Source organism: Rhipicephalus sanguineus, unplaced genomic scaffold (assembly GCF_013339695.2).
Source record: "Rhipicephalus sanguineus isolate Rsan-2018 unplaced genomic scaffold, BIME_Rsan_1.4 Seq269, whole genome shotgun sequence".
Lineage (NCBI taxonomy): Eukaryota > Metazoa > Arthropoda > Arachnida > Ixodida > Ixodidae > Rhipicephalus > Rhipicephalus sanguineus.
Window position 1 is genome coordinate 23,259 of NW_023614907.1, and position 15,289 is coordinate 38,547.

The 15,289-nt window shown below is 45.7% G+C and overlaps 1 long non-coding RNA gene across 1 annotated transcript in view; it reads right to left on the minus strand.

The window, feature by feature from the left end:
• Positions 1-1,094: 1,094 nt before the first annotated feature.
• The window catches only part of LOC119376891 (uncharacterized), a 30,805-nt gene continuing 16,610 nt past the window's right edge, over positions 1,095-15,289 (minus strand). The window contains exons 2-3 of the long non-coding RNA XR_005180689.2: positions 15,088-15,201; positions 1,095-1,278 (exon numbers count right to left, since the gene is read on the minus strand). This is a non-coding gene — a long non-coding RNA (uncharacterized LOC119376891). The remainder of the gene's footprint in view (positions 1,279-15,087; positions 15,202-15,289) is intronic.

Here is a 15,289-nt window from a genome sequence, read left to right on the forward strand (position 1 = left end):
GAGCTCAACTTGATACGCCTAGTGCAGGCCTTCATATCATGCTGTGTGCAACACCCTACCAAACTGCAAACGTCAGGGACGACTGCTATGAATAGTGACTAAAATTATGGAATATTACGACTCACACGGAGTTCCATGGGCACACATATACCCAAAAAATTTCACATAATAATTACAAAGCATGAGACCGCACAAACAGAAATATTTCCCATGTTTTGAACGGAGAAATCTTTATTTACACCTTCTACCTGGAAAGATTCACTCCAAATCACACAAGAAGAAGACAGCAATGATGTGACAATGGACATAGTTTTTGCAACGTGCCCGTTGTAACAGATGGCGATACCAAGTGCGGGGCGCCATGTGAGCTGAAAGCAGCTAAGGAGCAGAGGAATGCCCCATTGCATTGGCAATGGCTTCCACGTGAGCCAATTATGTAATCAATAAAAGAAATGAATTTTGAGGGCTCGTTTCATTGTTTGACGCAACCGTAACGAAACCCAGCAAATAATGAAGTCAAGGAAGCTATAGGGGACGTTACTTGATTGTGAGTATGAGTTTTTAAACCAGTACATGTGACGTAGATGTGCAACGTTTTTCGTGCCGGCTGGTTTTTTGTTGATACGCAGTAATTGGTGCGTTCCTTCGGATTGCGCATGCCGGACGCTTACGGCGATTGTTCTTTTAAGGGTGTTTTCTGAAATGAAAGATTCAGTTGTAAGTTAGCGCTATGTTTCGTGTTCCTTCTTTCTTGAGTCCGTGTGTGGTTGCGTTGCCGTTTCATTACGAGGTTCACAAAAGCCTGCGGAGCGCGAAAAACGTAGGGGTTAGCCATGCATCTGTGGCGGCTGCACCCATGCCCACTAAACATCCAAGGTAGCGGCACGGCACATACATAAGGGGCGGAACTTGAATCCAGCATCGGTCTTGACAGCTTGATACCAGGGAGACTTGATCCGAGGAATGACGTAGCTGCAGGTGTGCGCGCCTTTCAGATAGAAGAATTTGCGCGGCCTCTGTGTGGAGTGACACTGTCAAGGAAGGAAAGGTGGCTGGCGGTGCAATCACGAACTAAGGAACGTACAAAATTTGATAGTAATTCACTTTATTACGAGTTGTACGCGTTGTACAAAACGCTGTTGCCAATGTGTTATCCGAAAAGCGTACAGTTCGTAATATTTGTTTGACTTAAATTTGTTTTTAAGTATTCCAAGCAGATCTGCATTGTACTGGTCATGTTCTGGTCGTTCCACACTCGGACATCGTAAAATGTTGAATCTGCAGCAAGTAAAAAATGGTCAGAAACGCGCAAGCTCATTTGCATACTTTTTACAACACTCAGTGCCAGTTCATTTGTGAAATTTTCACCAACGATATCAAAGCGCTCAAGTAAAGGGCGCATGTTCACTATCTACCGAATTGTCGGGAGCATTCTTTGTCGAATGATCTGTGCTTCAGCCTTATAAGTGCTACTTTCTCTTACCTATAAGAATGCACATCGCAAAGCCACCGGCAGGGTTGCCGTTGGAGGCTACTTTGCGCCAAGCTGACTACTTTTTAACCCGTCTGGAGATGAAAATTTCAGGTGTGCGCCATGAATATTTCTTGGCTACTTTGAGCTATTTTGGCGCATTCGGTAGCCATTTTTCTTATGATTTGCAGATAAAGTACCGAGGCAACTGAATGACTATTCTTTTTTTCCAAGCTTCTCTGGCGTGTCAGCCCATGCATGCGCATGTCCTCCCACCGCCAGCAGGCTGGTGCTGATCAAGGCACTTCAACGTAACGCGCGGCGCACCTGCTGAGACGGAGTGATGAATTTATTGTTCTTGTTCATCTGGTCTGACACCCGCAGGGGGGTTTTCACCAAGAACTTCGTGGTTTGATGAATTTAAATAAAAGTTATGGGTGGGGAGGTTATACAGTAAAACTTGCAAATTAAAGATGAAATTTAACTGCGCCTTTTGGTTATGATCAGACCGAAGAAGTTGCGCCTATGTTGACCTACGCGTGGCTAGCACGCTGTCCACGCTGCCCACCATCGATGCTGACGCTACGAGCCAGTTTCTGACGCTGACGCACAGCGCCCGTTCTCGTGAGAACGTGACATAAACGGAGATCCGCAACAGAATGAAGCTTGAGTTGTCATCTTAAACTAGATACCGCTACTTGAAGCTGGACTGGCATTATGACAACTACTAATAATTTTTCATCCACAAGTACAAGCGCAACCTGCTTCTGCGATTATATTCCTGCTGGCTGGTTGGCGGGATTGTTCCAATCTTGCTCTGTCTGGCAAATACTCTACATATTCTAGATACTATACAGGCGCACGGAACGTATAAATTGTTCGTGTATTTGCAACTTGCTTATGGCAAGTTGCAAATGGCTTGAAGACCTAGCAAGAGGAAAACAATAATGTACTGTTATTTCTTTTATTGCTAATTCAAATTGATATCTCATTATCAATTTTCCTCTTTCTTATTCTTTTATTCATTCTAGTTTACGTTGTTTTTTGTTTTTCTTCAATACTACTTCATGTCAGCGGGCTTTAATCTAGCCTACCTTCCCATCTTTTTTTTATACATAAATAAAGAAGACGAACAATAAACCATTTTCATATAATGCCTCTCTTTTTTTCCTTTCGGCTACAAGTATGGCGATAAGATGAAATGGCTTGGCTACCTTTAGCTTGTGTTCTGGCTCCTATTCGAACCCACCCAACAACAACCCACAAGCGGGAAGGAATAAGAGAAAAATTTCTCAAGAGATGAATCCTGAAATTTAAATGTCGGGCTCCAATGGTGAGGTTGCTGTATCGTATGCTCCCATTACTATCCCTTTCTATGCCGGCTGCTGTATAGGACCTCGGCGGCACAAGAGGAGGCTGGCTTTCGTCTTCCAAGCCTCAAGTGACAGCGCGTTACACGATTCAGCACATAGGATTTTTAATATATATTATATGGGTCATTCCATGTCAAGTGTACCAGGTAAATTTTCGATCATCTCCGATCGTGCTGAAATAAATTGGCCTGGTATATGTGAATGTCAGATGTAGAGCTTGAGGCGTTATATTTCGGGAAAAACATCTGTGTTGTCTAGAGGGCGCTTCGAACTTGGGGCACGGAAGTGAAACTGTGTCGTAATAAAAATTTATATAAAATCGCTGGTTTGAGTTATTACAACGAAACATTTTTTTTGCTTAATTCCAAGGTGCTGATCTTTCATGACTATGATAGTTTATTCATTTTTGTTTCAACTTTCTTTTTTTCGCCTTGACGAATATCCGCAAGATGCTGCATGTTTAGAATTTCTTAGAAAGAGCAGCAATTTTTCCGCGAGTCTATATTCGCATTGAGGGCTTTGCGGGTTCCCATAGTAAGTGATAAAAATACTGCGGGACCGAAAGAAGAAGAAACGTTGCCACAATAATGTGACAAATTTGGAAAAAATAGCGTTTGACCCATATTGCGGCTTCATTTTCACAATGTAGCGTTCCAATTAAAAATATGACTTTTGCATCGTTGTGTAGTATGCTTTCTGGGTATGATGTACAGGAACCTTGAAAAGAGTTTTTTGATATAAGTGAAAAAATTTTTCTCACTGAACAACCACAAGTTCGTACTAAGTTCTCCTTTGTCTCGCCTTCACTGCATAGCTCGTCAGTGGAGGATTTGAGCGGGGTCCTTTCCGCAGCAAATAATGCAAGTCATACAACTGCTTGCCACTTATTTTAAAAATACTGCTGTATATAACGTCAAAAATAGCCATAGGGCTAAAATTATGGAACGGTACTATCCCCTTGGTCCATCAAAGTGCAGGTAATATTCAACCGCTACATCGTCCAAAGGGGCATAATTATATTGAAGTCAATGGCCTGCAGAGCTATTCTAGGGCGTCGTGTTTGGCTTCTGACAATTAAGATCCGTGGTCTTACGCAATAATTAACAGCAAAACTAAGCTATAGCTTGTTTAAGTTGTTTTTATGATCTTTCAGGTATAAGCCAGCTTGTGCCCTATATGGCCAATATTATACATCTATGCTGGCTAGCGGCTTTCTTCCCTGCGACTTCACGCAAAGAAACACCACGAACTACTAAATTGTCTGTATGCAGCATATATACGGCTTGAAGCAGACTATCTTTCGAATAAACCAAGTACTTTAGACAGAATGTTGGGCTTTTATCTTACAATACTGATAATTTCTGTAGAATGTATGTCTCCTTCAAAAGTATGGGTGAGATATGTACCGCTCATATATATTCCCACGTTTTTCAGCATTCATTCGCGCATTCCATTTGTTTGCCGCTATGTCGTTTTCTTCATTCTCGAACACTTCGTCATTGAGAACGTGTGTGTAGTATAAGTGTATCTTGCTCATTGTATGTTTGTGTATCGTGTAGCTCACTAATGTAATGTCCCCTCTGCTGTCATGGTAAATATCGGTTTACGCCTGCTGGTGGGTCTTTCGTTGTTCCCCGCTGATGACACTCCCGTAGACATGACGAAGCACTTTATCATTAGAATGAGCGCTATTTTTTAGTCTGGCATAGCGTTCCTAATGAACCACCGTAGATTATTGCTTAATCAAAAGACGTACACAACTTAAGCAACAACCGTACATTACTCCCGCTGGCCGAACGTCGCATCGAACTCGGCAGTAGTATGAGTACGCCCTCGTACTCATACTACTACTTTTCCAGTTCTTTTTTTTCGCACAACCACAAATTGGAACAGCCTGCCCCACCAAAAATCGCCGCCCTAACCAGCGCACCCACATTCATACAAAAAATAACCGATCATTTTTCAGAATAAAATATCAGTTTCACCGCAGTGGCGAAGCAATGAATGCGATAGCAACATACGAAGTAAGATTGGCAGCTAACGTTTTTGGATACGATCTCGCGTAACGCTCGAAGATGCGGTTTTCATATTCTGCTCCTGTTGACAGCACAGCACGTGGAAGGGTATACGAGCCGTATCCCGTATGCTTGCCGAGATAGCGTGCGCAGTGATCGCGACCGCGCCCTTAGAATCAAAGTTCACAGTTCCTGCTCGCACGACGGACATGGGTCGGCTCGTTTCATCTCTGCTTCAGCCGCATTCCTCGCGCCCGCTCGTGCGTTTTTACCCGCGGATGGAACATACTATCCGCGGGGGGATGTTACCGATTGCAACTTTATACGGAGCATGCCGGCGACGGCGATGGCGATGGCTACACCTACGGCAAAAGCCCGTCGAGTGTTCATATAATTGCTATTGCAATAAAAGTACTGGATGTCATTTTTATTCCGGCCGCTTGTGCACATTATCCGGAATCATGTACCCTATAACTCCTGCCGTGTTTAATAATGGTCATACACATGTCATTTCTAAGTGATGCATATTAAACATATCTGAACCCTCCCCTCATATAATTTTCATGTTGGGCTTTTTAGCTAACAATATGAAAATAAACGAAATTAAATAAATGTATCTCTGTGCCTGTTACTGTGTACCAGTTGATGTGAACTCCTTAACAAACTCAACATTATCCAATGTGGTACCAAAAAAAGTATTTCATTCCCGCATATCGAAACAAGAATAATTATAATATGCATTTTGTCATACGACATCAGCATCAACAAGTACTGATTCAATAAATAGAGATCGTCGATTCTCTGCACAACCCCGTGTGCATGACCACTCATCTGTTACATTTTATTCTAGATACATAAATAAGAGAAGACAACAAATTTGGTGTACATTTCTCACCTATGCAAACTTGAAATGTCGCAAAACGTTCACATCATCGTATAAACAGCACGAGCATGAACAAGCAAGGAATACCTGCAATTTTCTCCGCTCCAAACAGATTGTACCAGCTAGGCCAAGACATTATGGGGAGCATTATAGTGGCAGGTCATGTGTAGCAAACTAGGCCCTACGTGCACTGCTTCACAAGTGTGGTACACCATTCCGCTCTCGTTCGGAAAGTTTGATACAGGACGCACTGGTCGGTGCGTTATTGAACCAATGAGGGATCACCCCAAGAATTTGTAAATGCATCTGTCTGCACATCGTGGGCACTCTAAAGTCTGTTCTACGTCGGTATTGTCAAAATTATAGGCCGAAGTAAAGACAAAGCCACTCGTAAAACTGGAAGCATCCCACAATAAAAGAAAATATATTAGCTACGTGTGAGTAAAACGTGTAATCTCTTGTACAGCGCCGTGTAAATTTTTTACGATTTTTAGGGTGATTGAGCTGATATTTTTAAATTATTTTGTATTGAAAAAATATAGAGAAGTTGAGAAAGAGATAAAAGAATCGTTTAACAGGTAGTGTCACAGCACCAAGCGCTTCGAAAATTAGACTAATCATTGTCAAGGCAGCAACTGCATTCCATAACGGTAGAAGGATTGAAAGCTGGGCTAGTTGGTGACAGTACATGAACATTCTTGAAAGAGCGCAACGACAACAAGCACGAAGAAAAAGGAACCAGCGCTGTGGTTTGTGGTTCCTTTCTCTTCGTCCTCGTCGTCGTTGCGCTGTTTCAAGAATGTTCATGTTTCATAACGGAGTATTTGCATAGACTACCTTCACTCTCCCCCCAACTTCATATTGGAAGAGCAGTTAACAAAGCAAGTACGCAGAGGGAAGGGAAAGAAAGAACATTAGGGCCTAGTGAAAGAAGCTGCCGTGTCAAATGGGAAAGTTAGGAGGGACAGCAAAAAATCATTGTTTCGCCGCAAGGGCCATAAAATGAATGCAATGACAACAAATTGCAATGGTATGGGAAGCAAGGCTTGCAGATCACTCATTTACGAAACGCGGCCGCTGCAGCCAATGAAGTGACGTCCGTGCTGTATATGGCTTCAAGAAGCGCAAACCTTGCGACGAGTACACGAAACGCACAAAAGCATGAGCCGCATCTTGGTGTCCTCTAATGTTAAAGCCGGCGCGACTTCTAGTGAACACGTCCGGTCGGTCAAAGTACGCATTTCCTGTTGATTCCAAACAACAAAAACCTCCCCCCTCCTATCGCCATGCGCCTTGCGCTCGACGAAAGACGGCCGCAAGATTCTTCCCTGCTTGAGCAGCGACCGTCGGAGGCACTCGAACGTAGAAAGTACGACGCGTTGGGCGATGTTATCGATTGGTACTTTATACGGAGTATCTCGCGGGGGACAGCGACGGCGACGGCAACAATGCGCGGGAAGTGTACATATAACTGCTTTAGGAATATATTGGTGGGAAGGTAAAAGCCCTAGATGCCGCATCAAACGCAAAATTTTACTGTCGGCATTCCGCGTCGGCGGCGCCAAGCGTCCTACGGAGTGGGGTACGAGTGATTAAAATATCATCTTCACGTGAGAATGTCACACATCGCCAATATTGTGCTGTCATCATGGCGTCACAAATTTTGTCGTGACGCAACGTCACATGATGCCTCCATCCGATGATATCGTAGCTTGGTCAAAGGCGGACCGATCACGGAGGCGTTGCAAAACTTGTTGAGGTGCCTCTTATCTTGGTGGCAGTGTAAAACCATGTTTAGTACACGAAGCTTTTGGAGAGTGGCGGGGCAGGATCAATGCATCGACTGAGAAGAAAAAGAACATGGTTTTCGCCTTCGAGCCGCAGTAGATGGATGCACAAGGGACCCCGTGAGGTTTATGTGATATCTAAGCACGCAGTGATTTACTTATCCCCAGCTAATATCTTGATAAGAACCGCGGTTCCGGTCACCATCACTGATCACCTGCGGTTTCGTTCCGCACTAGGCAGCATTTTATTAAGAACCTATAAAACTTGCATCGATTTTCTTTGTAGGTAAGCTTCTGGTTGAGCTAACATGCGTGAGCATTGAAAATCCGGCTTCTATCCTCCCCCCCCCTCCATAGTGCATATGACACTTAGAGTATTACGAAAAAACAACCAAAAAGAAATGGAGGGGGGTTGCAGAGGATCCCGGCATGTTTGAGGGTCTGCTTCAGGTAGACAAGGTATGGAGGGCTGAGTCATTTGGCTCAGTCATGATTCCGTTCGGGTGGAGGAAAATTGCGCAGTTGATTTTCCCCCAGTAATACGTATCATGGTGACCGGCAACTGAACATGGTAATTTCGGGGCAAGAATGATTAAAAATACTAAAAGAACAGGCTCTAGTGTTTCTGGTCGTCGATATGTGTTTAATGTATTGGATATATTCAATACCTGTCTTTGAAACGTGTATACCTATCGGGTAGATGGCATTGAAGCTGTGAATAAGATGTGAGAATATTTCTGCCTCTGCCTTCTCGGTATCTCTCGGAGACAGGATATTTGATCGGTATATACAGTGGTGTATATAGAGACAGGATATTTGAGTGGTGTATATCAGTTGGGAAAACGAAAACAAACAGATTTACTGGTACTTGTTGCACACTTATTTACATAGTAAATATTCGGGGAGGACAGAAGCATGTAGGAAAGGGTGTTTGAGCTCCGCTAACGTGAAACGTGTGGAGGGGCGAAGCATGCAGTGTGCACATGTGTTTCCCAAAAGCAAATCACTGCTGTTGGGCAATGAGAGACAGAAGAAAGATTAGGCACAGGTACCTGCAGTCCGCTTTTAGTTGACCTGCACGCTCTGAATCTTTATTGTTCAACTACCCACAAGAGAAATCTCCCACCGGCACTACATTGCATGTCAAGATACAGTGCATATATATACTGGGTGGCCGGTGAACGGTTGTGCAGCGCGACCAGTCTGTTTTAAAGACGATAGTCTTTCTTGGGGAACTTAAACGCAGAAATTTTGGTCTGTCTTTCTGTTTGTCGGCACTCCCTCGATTCAGCCACTCGGCCAAAGTTGAACCACTTGCACAAGGGCCAGCCATCGTGAACTGCTCACTAGGTTCATACTTGTGTACATGGTTGATCAAAAAGCAAACATTACGCATATCTGAGGCGCAACATCACTAGGTAAGTATTAGGTGGGTGTTCCTTTAATAGAAAATACATAGATACGTAATTCTAGAGACCCTAGTTTCTTAAGCTGCGCTGAAAATGCGACTGCGCCGAAACTTGGCTTCCTCCGTGCCCTCTGCGCGAGCTCATTGTGTTTCGGTTTCAGTTCAGTATTGCACTGTACGAGTGCCATGGGGCGCCGCTCTGGCATTCCTGCTTTACCCAGGCGACGTGAATATAAAAGAGTGTGTGGAGAGTACTCGTTGAGTGCGGACCTTTCTCCTGCTTCGGCGCTTCGCGCCAAACCGCGTGTTCGGGCTGGCTGGCGTCCCCGCCGGTCGCGTTGGTCACCGACGGTTTGCCTGCTGCTGCGCCGGGACTACCGGCCCGCAACACAGCATTCACGTTTCCCGACGTATTGCCAGATGGCGTTCCTATCTCACGCGCCTCTTCTATCGTCTTTAGACGACATTTGCAGCGAAGCACGCAGATACGCGGCCAATTTTTTCAATCAAGAAACTCGCTAGCAGACGCTGTCTGCGTCGGCGTTGTCTCTCGCGGGCGAGGTCGCGTTCTCGTTCCTTGCGAGCTGGCAGTTCAGCGTTCATCGCAGAAAGAGCGTTTCTGTTGCCAACGCGCGCCGTTCGCTTTCTCTGGCCACACGGCGAGCGCTGAGGCGGGGCCGCCCTCTCTTGCGCTCAAGCAAATGGACCGTCACGACAGCACGCCGATGCACGCCGACGATGCACGCCGAGACCCTAAGGTGCTTCGCCCCTAAAAAGAAGAGCACCACGTGGCTCACGATGGTGCGAGCTAGTGGAAACGCCTTGGCTTTTGCAGGCCTATGCCACAGGCGGAAAGGAACGAGACGGCTGAATCAGAATCACAGTGTATATCAGATAGATGTGTCAGTTACCAGAATCGACGTGTGCAGGGAACGCGAGCCGTAGCTACACATGCCGCTGCGAAGTTCCGTCTTTCTTTTCTTGTGTTGATATCGCGTGCTCCCTTGTTTTGTTCGCCGCCCAAAGGAGGGCACTACAGGGTCTTGGGACATACAGTGTTCGGACAACACGAGCGCAAGCGTCCGAGAGTGGATTGTGTTCTTCGCATGCGCCCCGGTGGCTCGAAAATTTTCTGGGTCCCCTAGCTCCTCTAGTTCCCAATACGACTTTTTTACGATGCCGTGACGCGTGCGCCCTTCCCCTAGCGGAGAAGTCGCGAAACACCCCTCCACCTCAGAGGCTTTTCTTCTGGCAATACCGGTTGGCCCAGCCCTCACCAGTGTTCGCACGCTTATCTTTAGGCGAGGTTCGTACGTATTGTGCTTTCACAGCGAAGTTTGGATTGAACCTGTACACTGCATGAAGCTCACTTCGCTCGCTGCAGCGGCCGCGTTTGCGAAATGAGTGAGGCGCTAGCTAGAAGAGCCAAAGTAGGGGTTAGTTGATGTAATAACTGTGACAGTTCGCCCTCGTCCTGTGTGTACCTGCACGTTCTTTTTGTGCGTCCTTTTTGTGCCTGAGCAGAGTGCTGCAAATGTCGAGCTGTGACAGTTGTTAGTTCCCACTCACACTGTGTGTGTGTGTTCTTCTCCTGCGTTTTTTGTGCTTGAACATCGCGCAGGATGTTTCGAGCTGCTTGCAATTCTTCACGTCACATTACAATTTGCTGCTATCGCATTCATTGTTTCGTCCTTTTGTAATCACCGTCACTGTAATATTGCGTATAAAGGCTAAATCGATAGCATAGTCCTGCGGTAGCATCCACCCTATCTAAAGCGCGGATCAGCAGACGCCTTATAGCTTCAAACTTGTCGTGTTCCTGCTGCTCCACTTGCGATGAAGTGAGGGACGGCGCAAAGGTTACTTCGCTCGCTGCAGCGGCTGCGTTTCCTTACGCTAGTGTTTTGTTGAGTTATGCCATGTCACATGCTAAAGAAATAAGCTGCTAGACTTACGTCGTATAGCATTAGAATTTGTTTCTGTCCCCTACATAGCTTAGACGTTGCGGGGAAACCATGATTTTTTAGAAATTGCTTGTACTCATGCCAAGACGGTGTGGACGAGGTAGACGCAGAATTCACTTCTTCAATCACTTTTTTACACGCAACCGTTTTATGCCGGGGTCCACAAAGACGTATTTCCATGACCGAAATACGTCAGAAAAATACACGCAATGAGACGTCGAAAAAGAAATAAATGAACTCAAACAGAAACATCCGTTGACGGGTGTCGAACCCGCGACATCACAGTGCGCGACAATAGGTGGCGGGCGCTTAACCCAGTGCGCTATCGTTCAACACAAGAAGGGCACAAAAACATGCCTTTGTCTCTCACACTTTCCGCTCAAGTAATCTTGGTTCGGGTGGTGGTATCGCGGTGTGGAAGCGGTAGACTGAAGTAATGCGTCACCTCCGCGATTATCTGCGGGAACGCGCGCATGAGGATGAGAGAAAGTATATTCTTTTAACGCGCCCTTGCTACGGCTGTCCCATTCGGCTTTTTTCCAGACGGCGACACCAACCGGCGAAACCAGGATCACTAGAGAGGAAAGTGTGAGAGCTAATGGCGCGTGCGCGTAAGCTTCTTGATGTTCGACGATAGCGCAGTGGGTTAAGCACCCTCCAGCTATCATCGAGGACCGAGATGTGTGTGTGTGGATTCCACTCCCCTCAAAGGAACTTTTTGTTCGAGTTTTAACATGAAAGTGTTTTATGCCGGGGTCCGCCAAGTACATGCGGTACGGATATGACGTTGATAAAATGGACGCCAACGAGTGAGAAAGAAAGAAAAATATGAAAGAGATCCGCAGCTGGGAATCGAACCCATAACGTTACGGCCGCGACGGCACGCGCCCGACGCTAAAGCGACTAAGCTACCGTCGCAGATGCTGGACACTTCCCGAACGCGCCTTACATCTTTCACACATTCTCTCCCGCACGGTGCACTCTGTAACCAGTGCAGATAGGCGGGGCGGAGCTTTAGGCGGAGTGGGGTGGTGACGCCGTCTGGGAGAGGCGAAAAGAAGTAATGCGTCACGATCGACACTTACTAGCGGTTACTCCGAGATTTCGTGCGATATTGGAGGTCATGGTTAAAGCGTCCCGATAATAGCGAGGGCGTCGCGCTGGCGTCGCCGATGCACCCTAGGCGCAGGTACGTTCTTGGCCTTTAGCTTCGTGTTAGTGTGCTCCGACTCATCGGAGTATTGCAGCTTCCACATGCATCAAAGGGATTTATCGGCCGCCGACTACTTCGATTGCGACGGCACCGACTAACAAAACTGCTGCAATACGCGTTGCAGAAAGGGCACGATTTCGACGGCTGAATGCCTTGCCTTGATGGAGCGAGACAGAGGCCAGCGGGACGCACACGTTTGCGGCTCAAGCTACGAACCTCTACGAACTAGGCGTCAACATGGGTGCATCCGCGTCAAAGGGTGCTATAGCTGCCAAACACGAATAGACATTGTGCAAGGTCTCATACATCACTACACAATAAGCACTACTTCGGTCAAACAAGTTTCACTTTCGTGTTATACCGATTCCTATGACGGAGGGATCAGCCATGTTTTTTTTCTTCTACATCTGATCGCGTGCATTTTGCTGACGTATTTCCGTGACGGAAATAAGTCATGAAAGTCTTGGTGGACCGCTGCCCAAAACACTTTCGTGTTAATAAGGAGGATAGAGCGAAAATAATAGGGTATCAATGTATACTACAGTATAGCTGGGGGTTTGGAACACGAAGTGAGTATGAGGATGAGGGAAAGGCAGAGGGGACGGCCACCAGCTTCGATGTCTCCTCAGTCTTTGCACCACTAGTGCGCAGCTGCCCCATTTTCTTTCCACCTCATACGACCTTGAAACATTGAAAATTAAGGCTTTCGCCTTGAAAATTTCTAGGACCTTCATGTTTTCTATAAGGCGACTTGCGTATATTGCTTCTAGAAAATAAAAATATGTTCCCAGCAATGCCTTTGTATTTTCACATGAAGCCGACCTTTAAGGAGATCAGTGTAAGCTTGGTCTTTTTAGGCCTACTTTGTAACACATAGTGTTGCATGGTAGCGTACTTAGCCTATATTCATGGTGGCGGCTTCATCGCCGATGTGTAGCGGCAGGACTCTCCACAGCGGTTTTGAACGCTGATGAGCACGTTCACAAACTGGTGTTTGACACAAACTTTGCCTCCAACATGTTACCACTGTGTCGTGTGCTAAACAGTTTCACTGGTCAACCACCTTCACAAAGCGTAATGGCTCACAAGTTTGTTTTTCCTCCAATGGAACTTGGGTGTGACACCGCGGCAAATATCACTCTGCGTTAAAATTGTTGCTCCTAATTCATTAAACTTCAACCTGATGACTCCTGATATCGGAAAATTCTTCTCAGTTCAGATAATAAACGACGCGTTTAGATATATGTACACAGTAAGAGCTCGTTATTCAACCTCATTAATTCAGAAATCGGATAATTTGGACGTGTTCTCCGGGCGGGGACCATACGCATTATTTGATGTCATGAAGCTGTTTCAGTCAATCAACCTTCGTTAATTGGGTCATATTTGTCCTCAACCCGCCTAATTTGGACAATCCTTGCAGCGTCGAGCGCGAAGCCCTGCAAATACGCGATGCCGAAGAGAGAATCAGCGTTCGCTAAAATGTTCGGCTGACAATTGAACGAGGCAACCGCTGTCGGCACCGCTATCTTCATCAGTTAACCTGCTTTCTCGATATGCAGTTCCGACACTCAACAGATTCGTTTGACTTGACGCAATGTACGCGTATGTCACAAAACTCAGACATGGCAGAAGCTGTTCAAGATGAAGAGCTGTCAGCCGCGGTCCCCATGCGGGCATCAAAATCGCTTCCCACCTCGCGATGGACGGACGATCAGTTGCCGGCCATTTTCCTACGAAAGATCTATCGTCACGTGCGCGTGGTGGTGTAGGTGGGCAGTAATAACGAAGAGGTGCAGAGCCCGTTTCGGGCTAATAAATGCAGGAGCCTTCCGCCGTGGTCACATAGCGAACGAAGTCACAGGATGACGAGAATTACGGTTTCTACACCGCTCTTATGCAAAGTGATGGATTTACGTGTTCATGAAGTAAATTAAAGGGTATTGATGTAACATACATTGGCTTATTGTTTTCTTGATACTTTCGATAATTCGACATTCGCTTATATCGTCGGACATTTCTTCCGGTCCCATGAAACTCGAATTAACCAGCTTTTACTGTATTCGTAAATGTATTTGAGCACATTGCATGCCTCCCCGTTTATTGACAACACGTGTGTGTGTAAATACATTATGCCTTTTGATTAATTTATTCCAGCTTATGACAAGTGTCCCCCGCTATCGTTTAAGGGCCGCAAATGCGGCCACTCAGTTGTAAAACGTATTGAGCAAACATCCTCTTCTCCAAAAAGCCTATTTAGCCACTGGCGGAGAGACATGCTGCAAAGATTGCGTGTTAATATACGGTGTTAATATGCTATGCGGTGTGCCGTTCGTTTCATTCCGATTTGATGTTTTCCGTGGGAAAACACCGTATTTTAAAAGGATTATTTGCTTCTTGCGTCGAGAATGATATTGTGTACTTGTCCTTAGAACTGTCTTTGCTCTGGTACGTGGTACATGCCCTGGCTTCACTCTTCAAAAATCACGCTGTTCTAAATTGTATCATCTCACGTCTTATGGAGTGCAGTACGCTCATCTAACGGCCTTTGAGAATGCAATGACAATAAACACGACAAACAACTAAACATATTAACCAGCGACGACTCTATATTTTAAGGTTTGTAATGCTGCTCTATGATAAAGAGCTCGGTCCTACTACAGCAACTCAAGGCTGTCCAGAAGGCCCACGACGCGGTGGTGAGGCTCGGCATCCCCGTCTCTACGTAGGAGCGGACCGCGAGTCTCTCCCTAGAAAACGAGGGTGGATTCGCTCAGGACCTAAATAAAGTTTTTTTTTTGTATATACGTGTAATACTGCAGGCTTTTTGATAGCCACGTAAAAATGTGCTGTCATACACAGATCATGGTTTGAAACAATTGTACATTTAAGATGTTGACCGGTGATGTATACTTTTTCTACATTTTCCAATCGCTGTTTCCGCAATAATAAGATGTTGCTCAGTATTCTTACCATTGGTGAACAGATCGACGCGAAACAAACCACAGATATAGTCGCTGGATGCAAAAAGTAACACCTCGGTGCTGTTCCATGGAACCCATTTTGCTGTTGGAAACTGGGTATCATCTGAAGATGGATGTTAAATACATTGTATTAGTAGTAGTAGTAGTAGTAGTGTAGTAGTAGTAGTAGTAGTAGTAGTAGTAGTAGTAGT